Genomic DNA, 13040 nt, shown 5'->3' on the forward strand with positions numbered 1-13040 from the left:
CACTGACGGCATCAATTAAATGCCGCAGAAATCACACAGCGCACGCCTGGCTGCCATTAGAAAAATGCGTTTTCATGGCGACGCAGCCATGCGTCTGTCTGCCTGCGTTTCGCTAATTCAATGTTTCCACCACGCCACCACCAAGCCGATGATGTATTTATTCGCCTTAATTAATAACTCTATATCGATTCTTGGCAGCGATTCCCTCGATCGAGAGTGCCCTTCGTACTGGCCCAACGGCACAGGGCCACGTCAGGGGCCGTATGGAACTCTGTTCGCCGCTGTCGGTGGCCGCCCTCCCGCTCTGGAAGGACCTTCGTGGCAGTTCATTACTGACCGTCCTTCGCCGGTATGCGAACGGCGCATCGGAATGCGGTGGATGTCTCTCGTACCGGTTGTGCCCGGGGTTGGAAAAAAGCAGATCAAGGAAATGGGACCGGCGTGCAAATGCACGTCACCACTGGCACGTTGATCCAGTGACTGTTGGCCCCTCGACCGGTCCGGCTAGAGATCTGGCGATTTGAAGTGACGAAAGACTGTCCGCCTTTCTCGAGCCGGCGGAGGCGTTACGAGTGGATAATAATTTGTTATTCTGTCGCCTCGCCGAAATGAGGCGTGAAAGTTCAGCACGCACTGTTCGGACGCACTCGGCACTCTGTCGCAGCGATCGATCGATCGCAAGGTGAACCTGGTGAGGCACGGGACACTCGCTGCGGCTTAATAAATTATTTCGTTGACTTTTATTTCAACGCGCCCGTAATATTATTTTCCAAAGGTCGTGCGCCGACAAATGGCTTAAACTCGTCGGAACGACCGTTTGTAATGTCCTTCAACCAGCGGACGAGTTTGTGACAGTGGGCGAAGGAGTGTAAGCTACATTTGAACGCTTTGTTTATTTAAAGTGCGTTAACATTCCTGAACTTTCCAAAGCTGTGGGTTTCCGTGTAAATCAGGATCAAGCTTTGATGTAATACTGATAGTTTTTAGCTTTTCAATAAGCCGTGAGTATCGCGTCAATCGTTAGAATATAAGCCTTTCTTCAATAATCATTTTACAGTTTTGGGATCATTTTAAATTAATTAGGCTTCAACAACGTCAAGAGCAAAACAGAAATAAGGGTTGACTGGGATATGTTTTCGGATAGGGTTTCCGGTACCGGTTGGGCTTCGAACTATCAATGAATCAATCGATTCAATCGATTTTCGAGTACTTTAACCTCCTTCCGAGTACCTATCTCTCGGAAGTTATTTTAAAATGATTTTGAATGGGCCAAAAAAGTTTTTATTCGACCTTATCGAATCTTCAATAAAATGCCCCGTCTAATGGTACAACCAAACTGAATAAAATAATTTTATTAAGTAATTTCAATTTGAAACTCCATTTTAGAAAGCAACTCCTTCGACGCAAACTAAATCACCCAGCCGCCCAGCCTCGGTGATTCACGATCAGATCACGATCAGAGTCAGGCCTAGAACTTAGTTTCTGGCTCCGTCGGGTCGGTTTCGTGGCCAGCATAATGGCGCATAAGCATTGCGAGCGGCACAACACGGCACGGATGAATGAACGATCGCGCCTCGTGGTGGTTTGTCGCCTGCACGCCCTGGGTCTCCGGCACTACCTCGCTTCAGTACCGGTTGGCGGCAACGAGGAAACATCAGCGCGATCTGTGCTCGCGAAAACCCGCTCTAGTAATAAGTGGCTTGCGTGGCCGTGGTGGATAGGTGACGTGGTGGGCGCCGTTAAATTGGAAGACACACCTCACTTTCAAGGTCGTTCCTTTGTTGACGCTGTCGCTACAAAGTCGCTCGGTGGCGGCTGCGTCACTTCCGTCAGCCGTTCGCTGCGGTTCGCGATACCGATCGCGAATCGCTCGCCAAGAATGAATCGAGATTCTGGCCCGAGCAATCCGTTCCATTAGTCTCCGAAACCTGCGTTGGCCCACCCGGCCTAACGCAGCCTTTCGATTACCGAAAATGATGATTTTATGCCAAATTATGGATTAAATTTTGGATTCTATTAATTTCGGGCCCCTTCACCAGCGGTGAGCGATGCTGAGCTGCTGGTCCTGGCAACAGTGCCGAGTGATCACCGAGGGGCACCTGGCAGCTGGCGATTCGGATTCCTGGCCGTTCGGATGGATGGCCGAGCCGAGAGACAAATGATCCAGTGCCCATGTTTGCTTGGGCGCTACATTAGCGTTGCTGATTGATGCTGTCTCCGGTTGCGGTATTTGCGGATCCCAACAACCGGTAAGCAGCAGCCGGGAGCAGCAAAAACAGACAAACCCATCGGCCACTGGATTGATTGCCAAATGCGCGCGTGCCCGGAAGCCGTGACCGTGCCGTGCTGGGTTGCCCAAAAAAGAGGTACTAAATTAAAAACCACTAACACACCAGCAGACGAGCGTTTAATGGCCACCTGGGGTGGCGTAGTAAAGGCGGTGGCCGGGGTTTCGTCTTTATTTTGTGATGCAGCATTCGACAGGTGAGTCGAATGGGCCAACGAGCGGTGCGAATTTATGTTGCAAAAAGGGGCAAACGAGGAAAACGCTGTGCCTATTAGACCGGGAAGTGGTTTGGTTTTAATTAATTTTTCGGACCCCCAAGACGCTGCCGAAAGGGTGCCAACAGTTGGCAGTTGGAATTTTTATTGCTTAATTTGTGAACTATTTGGTACGCCTTTTTGGATGGGTCTCGAGGGAAGTCGATGCTCTTGGCAGAATGTGTTTGAATCGTAAGCCGTTTGGGATTTTGATTTTATTATTGAAGATTTAAGGACACTCAGTATCTCAGTATTGCCCGAGAGAATCGTACAGTTCCCGGCGCAATGGACAATGTGACATAAGAACGCAGCGAAGTGAAATAACAAACGTGTACCGTGGGCTGTCAACGGTAAAAGTCAATCATTTATTAATAGATCAGCAAGTTCCCAGGACCGGCCCAGACAGGACAGGTTCCTCGGCGTAATCCACGGCACGGCAACGGCCAGCAACGGCAGCAATCATAGGTTAATGATTATCTCCCGCACCGCCCGACGAGAACGAAAGTGAAACCGGATACCCGACTCGGAGCTGACTCACTGCGAGCTCGCTCGCCCCCTACCCGGGGTTTGTAACCTAGTTCCCGTGCCGTAATCCGTGGCTAGGTCACCGTCACCGCGCCACTCGATAAAAGATTCTCGATTCTCTGACAAACCTCACGACTTTCGAGGAGCTTTTGAGAGACACCTTCTGAGTCAGCCAGCTTGGGCCGCGGTAAAGTGCAGCTAATTACGGTGGTTCGAGCACGCTTGGCACTAGTTCTTGCCACGGCGACACGACACGTCCAAGAGTCGAAGGCTCCGCGGCACGGTTCCGCTTCTGGTGCCCCACAACTGACCGACGATGTGGCCGGCGTAATGTAATTACACCGTTTGTCCCGATTAAAGCTGGAGCATGGGAAGCTGGGTCGGGGGGAGGGAGAGCCCGGCCTGGTATGTAAATTATCCGCCAACATATTGTGATTAGATCACGCCGATTGGGCGACGACACACGTGTCCGGTCAACGTCCTTCACAGGCAGGCCACCGGAGTGGCTTATAATTCCGTTCCGTGCCTTAAATCGGATTTACGCCCGATCCTCTCAATTGGCGGCGCGGCAGGGCGCAGGGCGAATTCAATACATCCTCCGTGTATTGCCCAATGTTCGGCGCTGACTCGACACTTACGGACGCAAGGACGCCGCCGCAGAAGGTGACGAAACTCGGGCTGCCTCGGACAGAACTCAATACTCGGTCGACCAGCTCGGCCGTAATTGCGTCTTGTGTCCCGGTCCGGCTGCGTGATGCGTTGCGATTCGGTTACCTTTCCGTTTACTCGATACTGGCGCAACTCGATTAGGTTGCACGCCCGACCCGGCCCTGGCCGGGCGGCGTGTAAGGTGTCGGGCGGTCGAGATTCGACAACCGGTCAACGAGTGGCCGCGAGTTCACTCCCTTCTGACCTTATGCAACCGAGCGACCGAACACCGATGCGGGGCCGACTTTTTTCGATTGTTGATTGCGCCGAATGGTGCCGGGCCCTTTCGGCTGCTGCTGCCGCCAAGGGCCCGGCAAGGGCCCACCACCACCGGCCGACAGACAGATTCTATGAGATTAATTATAACATACAAATCGAGGAAAGATTAGGCAGCCGAAAAGTGATCGAAAAGGCGGTTGCCACCGCTGGCCGCTTGTAAACGGTGGCCCAACGCCACCGAGATTGTATCGCTCAATCTCGGCGGCGGCTATCGGTGACACCGAAAAAAAAAACAGATTGTTCCACTAGAGCTTTGCGAAAAGGGAAACCGAAAAAACCCTGGACCTGAACGAACGATGTAATGGAACGTCACGCCGTGAGCCGCGCCGCGAAACCCGATTTGGTTTTACATGAGCCGTACGAAAAACGATCGAGCGGCGAAGAAGGGAAAAATGTTCCACCATTCGAAAAAGTACGAACCGGTCAACCATGTCTAATGCCGCGGAGCCGTCAAGGCCGTCCAAGGTCTCGCCGGCGCACCGTTTGCTCTGGTTCCGCAGTTTCCGCGGGCGCCAAGAGCGGGCATTCCGGCCACACTCGTTAGGCCGGTCCGTGGGCCGTGCCGAGAGGAAGCGAACGATTTTATTATTTCATTAAGAGCTTATTGTGTATGCTGGCAGCGACAGGAGCATAAAACCGGGCGAGCACACACAAGTTTTGGCGTTTCTGTCATCCATTCTGCCGAAAAATATTGCAAACACTGCCGCCTTGTCACTGAAATGTCAGCCGGTAGGTTGTGCAAGCTCAGGTCCCGATGCGAACAAAAACTCGCAAAAAGTGCACCCAACGAACGAAGCAACGAACAATCGGTGGGCGGATATTGAGGAAATCCTCTGCAATCAGTGACAAACCACGTGGCAGCCACAGCGCCGTATTTTATTGGCGCACCGCGGTGCTGGCCTATTAAAGCCGCCACCTTTCGAACGCCCAGAAGGCCAATCTGATCGGTGGAAGAAAACCTCACGATCCTCGATCACCAAGAACGGAGCCTCGACCGGACCACCGTGAACCGCAGCCGAAAACATGTGTCCAACGCCGAGATCGGCGTTCGGCTCGGCGGCATTCCGACAAGCGTGTCGATGATTTCGGGGCGCCACGAGATTAACATTTTAACCGATCATAAAATACCGATCAACGGGCGGGTTGACAAAAGGCGGGCATCGATGACCATCGCCCGGCCGAGCCAGGCACGTTTTCCGGTCCGTTGCGCGTCCTTGCGCTTCGCGTGCACTCGCCAAGCCCTTTTTGAGGGGGGGATGTTTTGAATAAATATTCAATTTAAGCGATCGATAAATCGAACAGGGATAGCAACGGCCTACTGTTCGAATCGTATGTTGTGATACGAGCTTGCCACTTAGCCCGTCAACTAATGATCCTCACATTTCCATAAAACTTTTGGCGCGAGCACAAGAAAAGAATCGGAATCGGAAAAGTCGATCACGGTGCCCGATAACGAGGTGTGACGAATCGTTGAGAAAAGCCCGAAAGAAGAAATCGGAACGGTTCGCTTGACAAATCGACCGAGCGCCAATCATCGGCGTCCTATCGACCCGCTGAGCCCGCTGACATCCGATCGCTCAAATTAAGCAGCGGCAGCAGCAGCAGCAGCCTGGCAGCAGTTATTTTATAATGACCAATAAATACTCTGGTGACCGTGGACCTTGACATTACTGGCGGTGAGGTGGAACGGCGCGACCGAAACGTGCCGGAGAGATAGAGAGCCGAGCGATCCAAATGGTATCTAAATTGGACCGAAGGTGTCTCCTTCGGCTTCAATTCGGTTGTTTGCTTGTTCGAACATTAATTGCACGAATTATTTAACCATTCTGTACGCTTCGCTAACCCTCGCGAATGTTGCAAGACTTGGTTCCATTTGGACAGAGAGTGAGTTCAGAGCCTCCGAGGCTCCTCATCGTGAGCTGCACTTGATCGTCGCCCGTAATAAAGACACTCCAGCCAAGTCGATTCGATTCGCTAATGATGTTTAATAAAGCTGTCCGGCTGGAACGCGCTTCCTGGATGCTCGTCCGTCCATCATAGGGCCGACTCCGCGCGGCGTTCCCACACGGCATAGTTAAATGGCAAAAGTGCACTCGCCGCCCTAAGTGCAGTTAAAAGGTACCGAGTGGTACTTTGTGGTCGGCAGCGGAATCAGAATACAAAAACCGGTATGCTGGGCGCGCGGGGCGTTTCCTGGCTTTGCCCGCATGATAATCGCGGACGGACAGAGATCACCTTCCCGATACTGCGCTGGGAACGGCGATCTCGGGCGTGCGCTTCGTGCGATCGTGTGAAATTGTCACCCATCCCAGCAGCCACTCCACTCCGGTTAGTTCCGCCATCGGTCGGATTGTTACAAAATGGCGAAGAATTATGACTGGCGGTGTGATGGAGCCGCGAGCCGCCACGCAACTTATCGGCGCACTCAAGAACGGCAGCGTTCGTTGGAGAACGATTAACGCGATAATTTGTCACTCTGCGGTTGACTTGCGGTTGATTTTAATTCCAAGCTAATCCCTCTGTCCGATGACGGGTAGTCAATTAAGGATTGCGTGCTGCTGTGACATGCGTAGTACGGAGATCAGATTGTAGTTAATGGAGACTTATTGGGGTTTCGTCATAAAAGGATGTTAAATATTGCTTCGCGTTTCGAATTGGGGCTCAGCATCGGGCGCACACTGTTGCTCAAAATCATAATTTAACCATCAGCATTATCTAGATGCGGGTCTGTGTGCCTTACAATGTATGCCACACACTGCCCTCTTATCTCTCTTAGCGATTATTTCAACGCCCCGTAGAACGTGGTGGGCCGCCCGTTACATTCGTCAGGGGTGTTTCTCGCTCCCGATCGAACGGTGCTGTTAATCAAACATCAAATCGCTGCGAGCTGCGAGCTCGCGACCGACGGCTTAAGTCGTGCCCTTTCGAGCGGTGTCCCAGACACACTCGCAGTAATCAATGGCACAAGCACAAAGCCTGCAGCCGATCGTTCCTTCTCTCGGGCCCAGCACCTACTGACCGATCGCTACCGGCGACGTGTACTTAAAACGTAATTTACTAGAACCCGGACCCGGCGTCCAGTTAGGAGCAATTGAATCCCGTCCAACCTTCCCGACCTCGGCAAGGTCTTTTGGAGCGAGCAAAAAGTCATGCAAAAACGGTTACGACACCGCGCTCGACGCCTTCGCCAAGCCCTCAACACTAACTTCCACGCGCCACCGCACGACGTCAACGTGCGGCCAAAACCGTGACTGGTTCAACGGCCACCGGTGGACGTTATCGATTTGCCGCCCACTGAAAAAACTGGGGGTTTGAAAATTATCAATAGCCGCTCGCGCTGGCAGCTCGTAAAGAAGCCCATTATCGAGCCGTGAAAATCAACGTCGACATCTGGCTTTCGGCTTCCTCGTTCTGGGGCGTGTGAACGATCGCCAACGGATCTGAGAACCGCACACCACACGTCCTGGTGGGCGTGGTGGTGGACCCTTTCGCCCCTAGCGGGCATTGTGGGACTTTTGATATTTTAATAAACACTCAAACGATTGACGCGATAGCTCCATGGCGAGCCGAGTGTCAGTGAACCGGGGAGTAGGGCTTTCTCGAGGGCGTTCTTAACCTATAGGTATGCGGCGGCCCTTTCGCGGCGAGGCCATTAAGATATCCCAGGTGTGCAGGAGCTGCGGTCCGGTTGCGTTTCTGTAAACATTCTAAGAAGTGAGAAGAATGATGTCCTTCCTTCGAACGGCACCAAACAAATGACCCACCGGAGATCCGGATCCCGTCGGGCAAAGCAAATAGCACAATTAAAGTTTAATTATTGCCCGGGCTGCTGAGTCGTCGCAGCTGCTCACAGAACGTCGCGGGTCGGAAACTGGAACGCATTACGTAATTCTCGTCCAAATGGCACCGCACCGTAAATGGACCAAGGCGATCGTGGAGACGTTGCGGGCGATAGCGCGAATCGTTTGCTCCCGGGGAAGCGAGCCGACGCGCGCGCACTATCGATCACGCCGGGGTCCAGTCACCGGTCAAGGATACCGGTGTACGGCGCAGGGAATTGGCAATCTACGGTCCGGGTGCTGGCCACCCGCTGCTAGGTTGGAGCGCAGTGCGATCGCAATCGACGAGGACGATGGAGCAGGGAAACGGAACTGGAGCCCCGAGGATCGATCGGAAACTAATGATCGCCGAACGCCGACGGCTAATGAACTGCCGGGTGGCGTGTAAACTTCACGCTAAGTACCGTTCGATTGGTTCGATTGCGTGTGGATGCGGATACGGGCCGGCCTATCCTGTCCTAGGGCAGCGTAGAATCCGGATCGCCCCCGTGAGGCTGCGTTACCAATCCGTGCGGACCAATATGGCGCGCGCGTAGTACTGAGAGGCGTTGAAAACAATCCCAGCCCGTTGTCGTGGGCCGTGTTCTTGGACTGACCGAGTTGGATGGGTTTTGGTTGTTTATTGCAATCATTAGGTTTTATGCGGGCGCAAATGATTGGTCATATTTATAGTTTAATCATCGGACTGCACGAAAAAGGTACGGAAAGTGTTGGATATGATGTAACAATTTTTGCATGAAACGGAATTAATTGTCTTTTACTTTTCTACTCTTTTCAAGAATTTTAAAAATAAATGCCACGAATTCTATGTGTAAACGAATGTTTTCGGCTTCGTTTCATCCACGCATGTTATTGATCACTCGAGCACAACGAGGTCATCGAGTTAACTCTATTCGATCAACAATTCAGTAATTGTTTTTAACACTTCGACACTTTTAGGGAAGATGTACATTTTAGTCATCTAGATTGAATCCAAGCGATTCGAGCCGTGGAATTTAAGAATTTATGCGACGTGAATTAATACCTTTCCGTATCTGACTCATAACGGTCTGTTGAACTTAAAGCATTCCACTCAAGTTAGTGCATTGTCACGGTTCAAACTGGCGTCTTTCGTTTAGAAACTGATTAATTGGTGCAGCGAGACGACTGATCTACGGACGATCTCCTGATCAAAATGGATGCTTAATAGCTTACAGCACCACAAAAGGATTTATTCCCGTAGATGCCAAAATATTATGTTACCAGTTAGGAACACGGAACGGAATCGTTCTTAACCTTTTCCGAGAACGAAAGAGGGATCGAACAAAATTCACTCGCTCCTGTCGTAACGTCGTCAAACGAAAGTGAAACCTGGACGGTCCAAACCAATGGTCCGTCACCGTTTGAAAAGGATGTAAACGAAACGCAAAACATTCAAAACGATTTTTTTTCGCCCAATTTTACTGTTCCGTATCGAATCCCACAGTGCGCCTGGGAACTGGTTGGGCACGAGTCGATTGAACCGTAGCCAATTTGGCAATCCGCAACAACCCCTAAGCCGACCGACGAACGACGCTCAAAATGCCAAATCGGTCCGGGGTGTTTTCGGGCAAGATAAAGTGAGTTTGGCATTATTTTTAACGATTCTGCGTTAAGGTGGCATTTGAAGCCGGTTCTGCGTGTTTACGTGGGGACGCGGTTACAAGCGGTTGCGCAGTGCGTTCGCGGGTTCGCATTTAAATTTTCCCAAACTCCGAGCCGGAGAACGCTTGTAGTGAAATATTGTTTCCCGGCGAGAACTGCGAACGGATCGTGCAGCACCCGGTAGATCCGGCTCAACGAACCTCCCCATTTGTGGAGGGGTACCTAATCTCAATTACGAACCGTGGGTGGTCTTCTTGCCATCTGGGGCACTGAACTGACCAGACTTCTGCGGGGTGTTTGTGAATGAACTTTCGCGACAGCGTTAAGTAATTTCACGCCAAACGCAGGCCATTAAATGGGAGCACCATGACCTCTCTCTCTCTCTGGGCAGTGGCAGGCTGTTTCGGGGACCACCACCTTCACCCGGACGCAGTTCAAGCATCAATCATTTATCCCGGCTTCGATACGAGATCTCTGATTCAGCAACAATGCCCACGGCCCACGTTCGAACTACATCTGGAGCGGAGTGACAAAAACCCACGAGCGGTGGATGCCATGTTTGGCGCCCGAGGTCTACCCGAAAGCAGGGCGTACTTACAATCGGACTAATCCCACCACCGAGTGGACCAAAAAAAGAGCTTAAACCATCAGACTACTGGAACCAGGGAGCCGGACAGCCGGAGAACCGAGCAGAACGTTACTCCTCTGCAGCGACCGGAAGGCACTGATTTGAAACAACACTCTCCGGTGGAGGCAGGTCCGCTGTCCGCTGCCATTTGAATTATTTGACGGTTCTCCTTACGAACGAGGCAACAAACTCTTCAAGGCGTGCGTCTGCGCGTGTAGCTTCGCCCTACGCAAATCGAGTACACTCACCGTGGACTCGCGAAGATCATGGGAAATGTTACACAAAAGGAACTTCTATCTTGAAAACAAGCTGGGCCGACATGTTGTTCAAGGTAATCCTACTCGAAGCGCGTAACTCAACATACTACTGTGGCCAGAATATATCGGGCATTTGTTTATGACTCGGAACCTTGTCGTTTATTTTTCTAAATCTGTAGCGATCTTTAAAATAATCCCTATTCTATCCCTCCGTCGGTGGTCATTTGGAAGGAATTGATGATGCACCGCACCGAAGATAATCGAAGAAAACAGTTTCCCGTTTGGTGCTGGTCACAGTAGTAAATCAAGCAAACATATCGACGGTGGACAGCCGGAACCCTGCCGGACACGTTAGAATCCTGGGCTCCGAGTTAGACGGTGACATCAAAAGATAACACTCGCACTAGGAAATAGTGCGCGATGTGTTTATAGGTGAAAGGAGGCCCTATTTTATGAGCCCCATAACTATAACTTAACTTATGCCCGATGTACCGATGGACCGAGGTGCCATAAATCAACCATTACCTTGCGATTGCACGCTCGCGATGCACCGAGCTGCCTGCAATCCAGGAATCCAGACTGCGCTCCAGCTTGTCTCCCTGTTTTATTGAACCGTTAGCCCGCGGATCGGATCGTAATTGAAGCACCACCACTTTGTGAATCAATCAGACTCGATCCACTCGATCCGACTCTCGTGGGGCCGTGGGGCTTGAACTCCGCGATCGCGCCTTCGGCCGGTTCGCGGATCAACGATCTCGCTGAGATTGGCAGACCTCGAACTCGCGCCAATTCCCAAAAGCAGCCGACTGCCGACTTGGCGGGCACTTTGCCATTGACATTGAACTTGCGCTACGCCAACCGACGACGGACGGTATGCAGAGAAGGCTGCCTTTCATGTTACTTTCCACCATCGGATCCTTTGGCCGGGTACGCTTGTTGCTGCGGGCACGCGTATTTCGAAACGGAGTTAATGGCCTGGCCGGACGCGTTGCGGCGTTGCGTGTCGGAGGTTGGCGCCCAGTTCGCAGCACCCTTTTATGCTCTGCCCTCGGGGTGTGGTGACCCGCGGCGTTGCGTATGCCGTGCCCGGACCCGGATCATTTGTCGTTTCTTGACATCAACCCGCCGAGCGGGAAGTTGGAGTCCGAAGCGACCTGTGCCATAATAAAGCTGTCCGGTGGGCGTTCGAATGGTTGTTGGTTTTTTTTGGGGGAAGGTGAACATTCGTTTTATGGGTGGCTCCGGTTGGACCCAGAAACGCATCAACCAGCCGCCAGCACCGGGTGACACAAACGAACACAATAGTTAGTAGAACCAATTGGGCTAATGGCATTAAAGGGTCATAAAAACGGGACGGAGCAGCAAGAAACGCAGGTCTCGAGGTGGGCCAAGTGGTAGTAAACGTACACAAAAGGTGCTCCTTTATCGAGCGAAACAAACAAAGCAAAAAGGTCGCCCAACCCGTATTTTGTTTTATGTTGCCATAAAACGGCCATGATTGGCCATGTTTGTTTTGTTTTATCTCAATTAATCAAATGCACTTTGCAAACGGAAACAGTATGAGACCGTCGAGCGGTTAAATGAAGCTTCGAACGGAACGGTGTTGAGTGTTGCGAAGTGAACGAACGCTGTTCATGAGCATAACCACAATTTATCAATCTTTCCAGCAATATCTTAACACCTCTTGCGTCGCCAGCACTTCGAAATGTGAAGAAGCCGGAAACGGTCCCCAACCGGATGTTGATCATTAAGAAGTTGACCGCTCGATGGTGACGTTCGCCGACGCCCTCAAAACCTCACGACGGTCAATTCTTTGTTCTGCCAGTGCCTTTCCCTCCCTAATGTATTCATGTAACGTATAGCTTTATATTCTTATTCTGCCCACCCAAGAACCACGGCTTGACCTTCAATCAGACTGTCCAATCGAGCGGGGCGCACAGCAGCAGCATAATCATCCCGCCACCAGAACAACCATAAAATTCGAATTACTCCACCGACCGGGTCCACCGAGCGTTCGGCGGCTGGCGCTTTGCTGCGTTTCATTCCTTTCCCTTCGCATAACGTTATGATTATTATTATTTTTTGCGGTGGCGCTGTTACACCGCAAAACGCATCCGGCTGACCACAAGGGAACGACATCCGCCCCGAAAACGGCTCGAACGGCTGGCCAGACAGAACTTGACAGAGGGAAAAAAAACGAACGAACCCGGCTCCGTTTCTCCTTCCTTACGATCCTTCACAGGATCGTAGCCCCGTGTAGCGACTAATCGATCAGCTAGCCACACTTCTGACGTCACGGAACGGTATCTCATACACGACAAAGGTCGTTATGCGCCGACGGCCGACCACACGGCGGGCGGAGGGGGGCCTTAAACGCACCGTGCACACATACACGGTAGTGCTGCTGGCTTACGTTTGACTTCCCCCTTCGACGGCGTCCTGCCGAGCGGTCCCCCGATCAAGATGAAGCGGTGTCTCGGTGACTACACATCGTACCCGATCGAAACCGATTCAAGAGCGTGTGCTCTCTCTCTCTCTCTCTGTCGCAAGAAAGAAGGCGCGAACCGTTGATGGGGTGGCAAGAATCTGCTCCGCCGTCACGTCACGCGGGAGGCTTAGAAGCGGGCGCTGAAACGAAAC

The sequence above is a fragment of the Anopheles bellator genome, chromosome 1 (genome assembly GCF_943735745.2).
Source record: "Anopheles bellator chromosome 1, idAnoBellAS_SP24_06.2, whole genome shotgun sequence".
NCBI classification, from domain to species: domain Eukaryota; kingdom Metazoa; phylum Arthropoda; class Insecta; order Diptera; family Culicidae; genus Anopheles; species Anopheles bellator.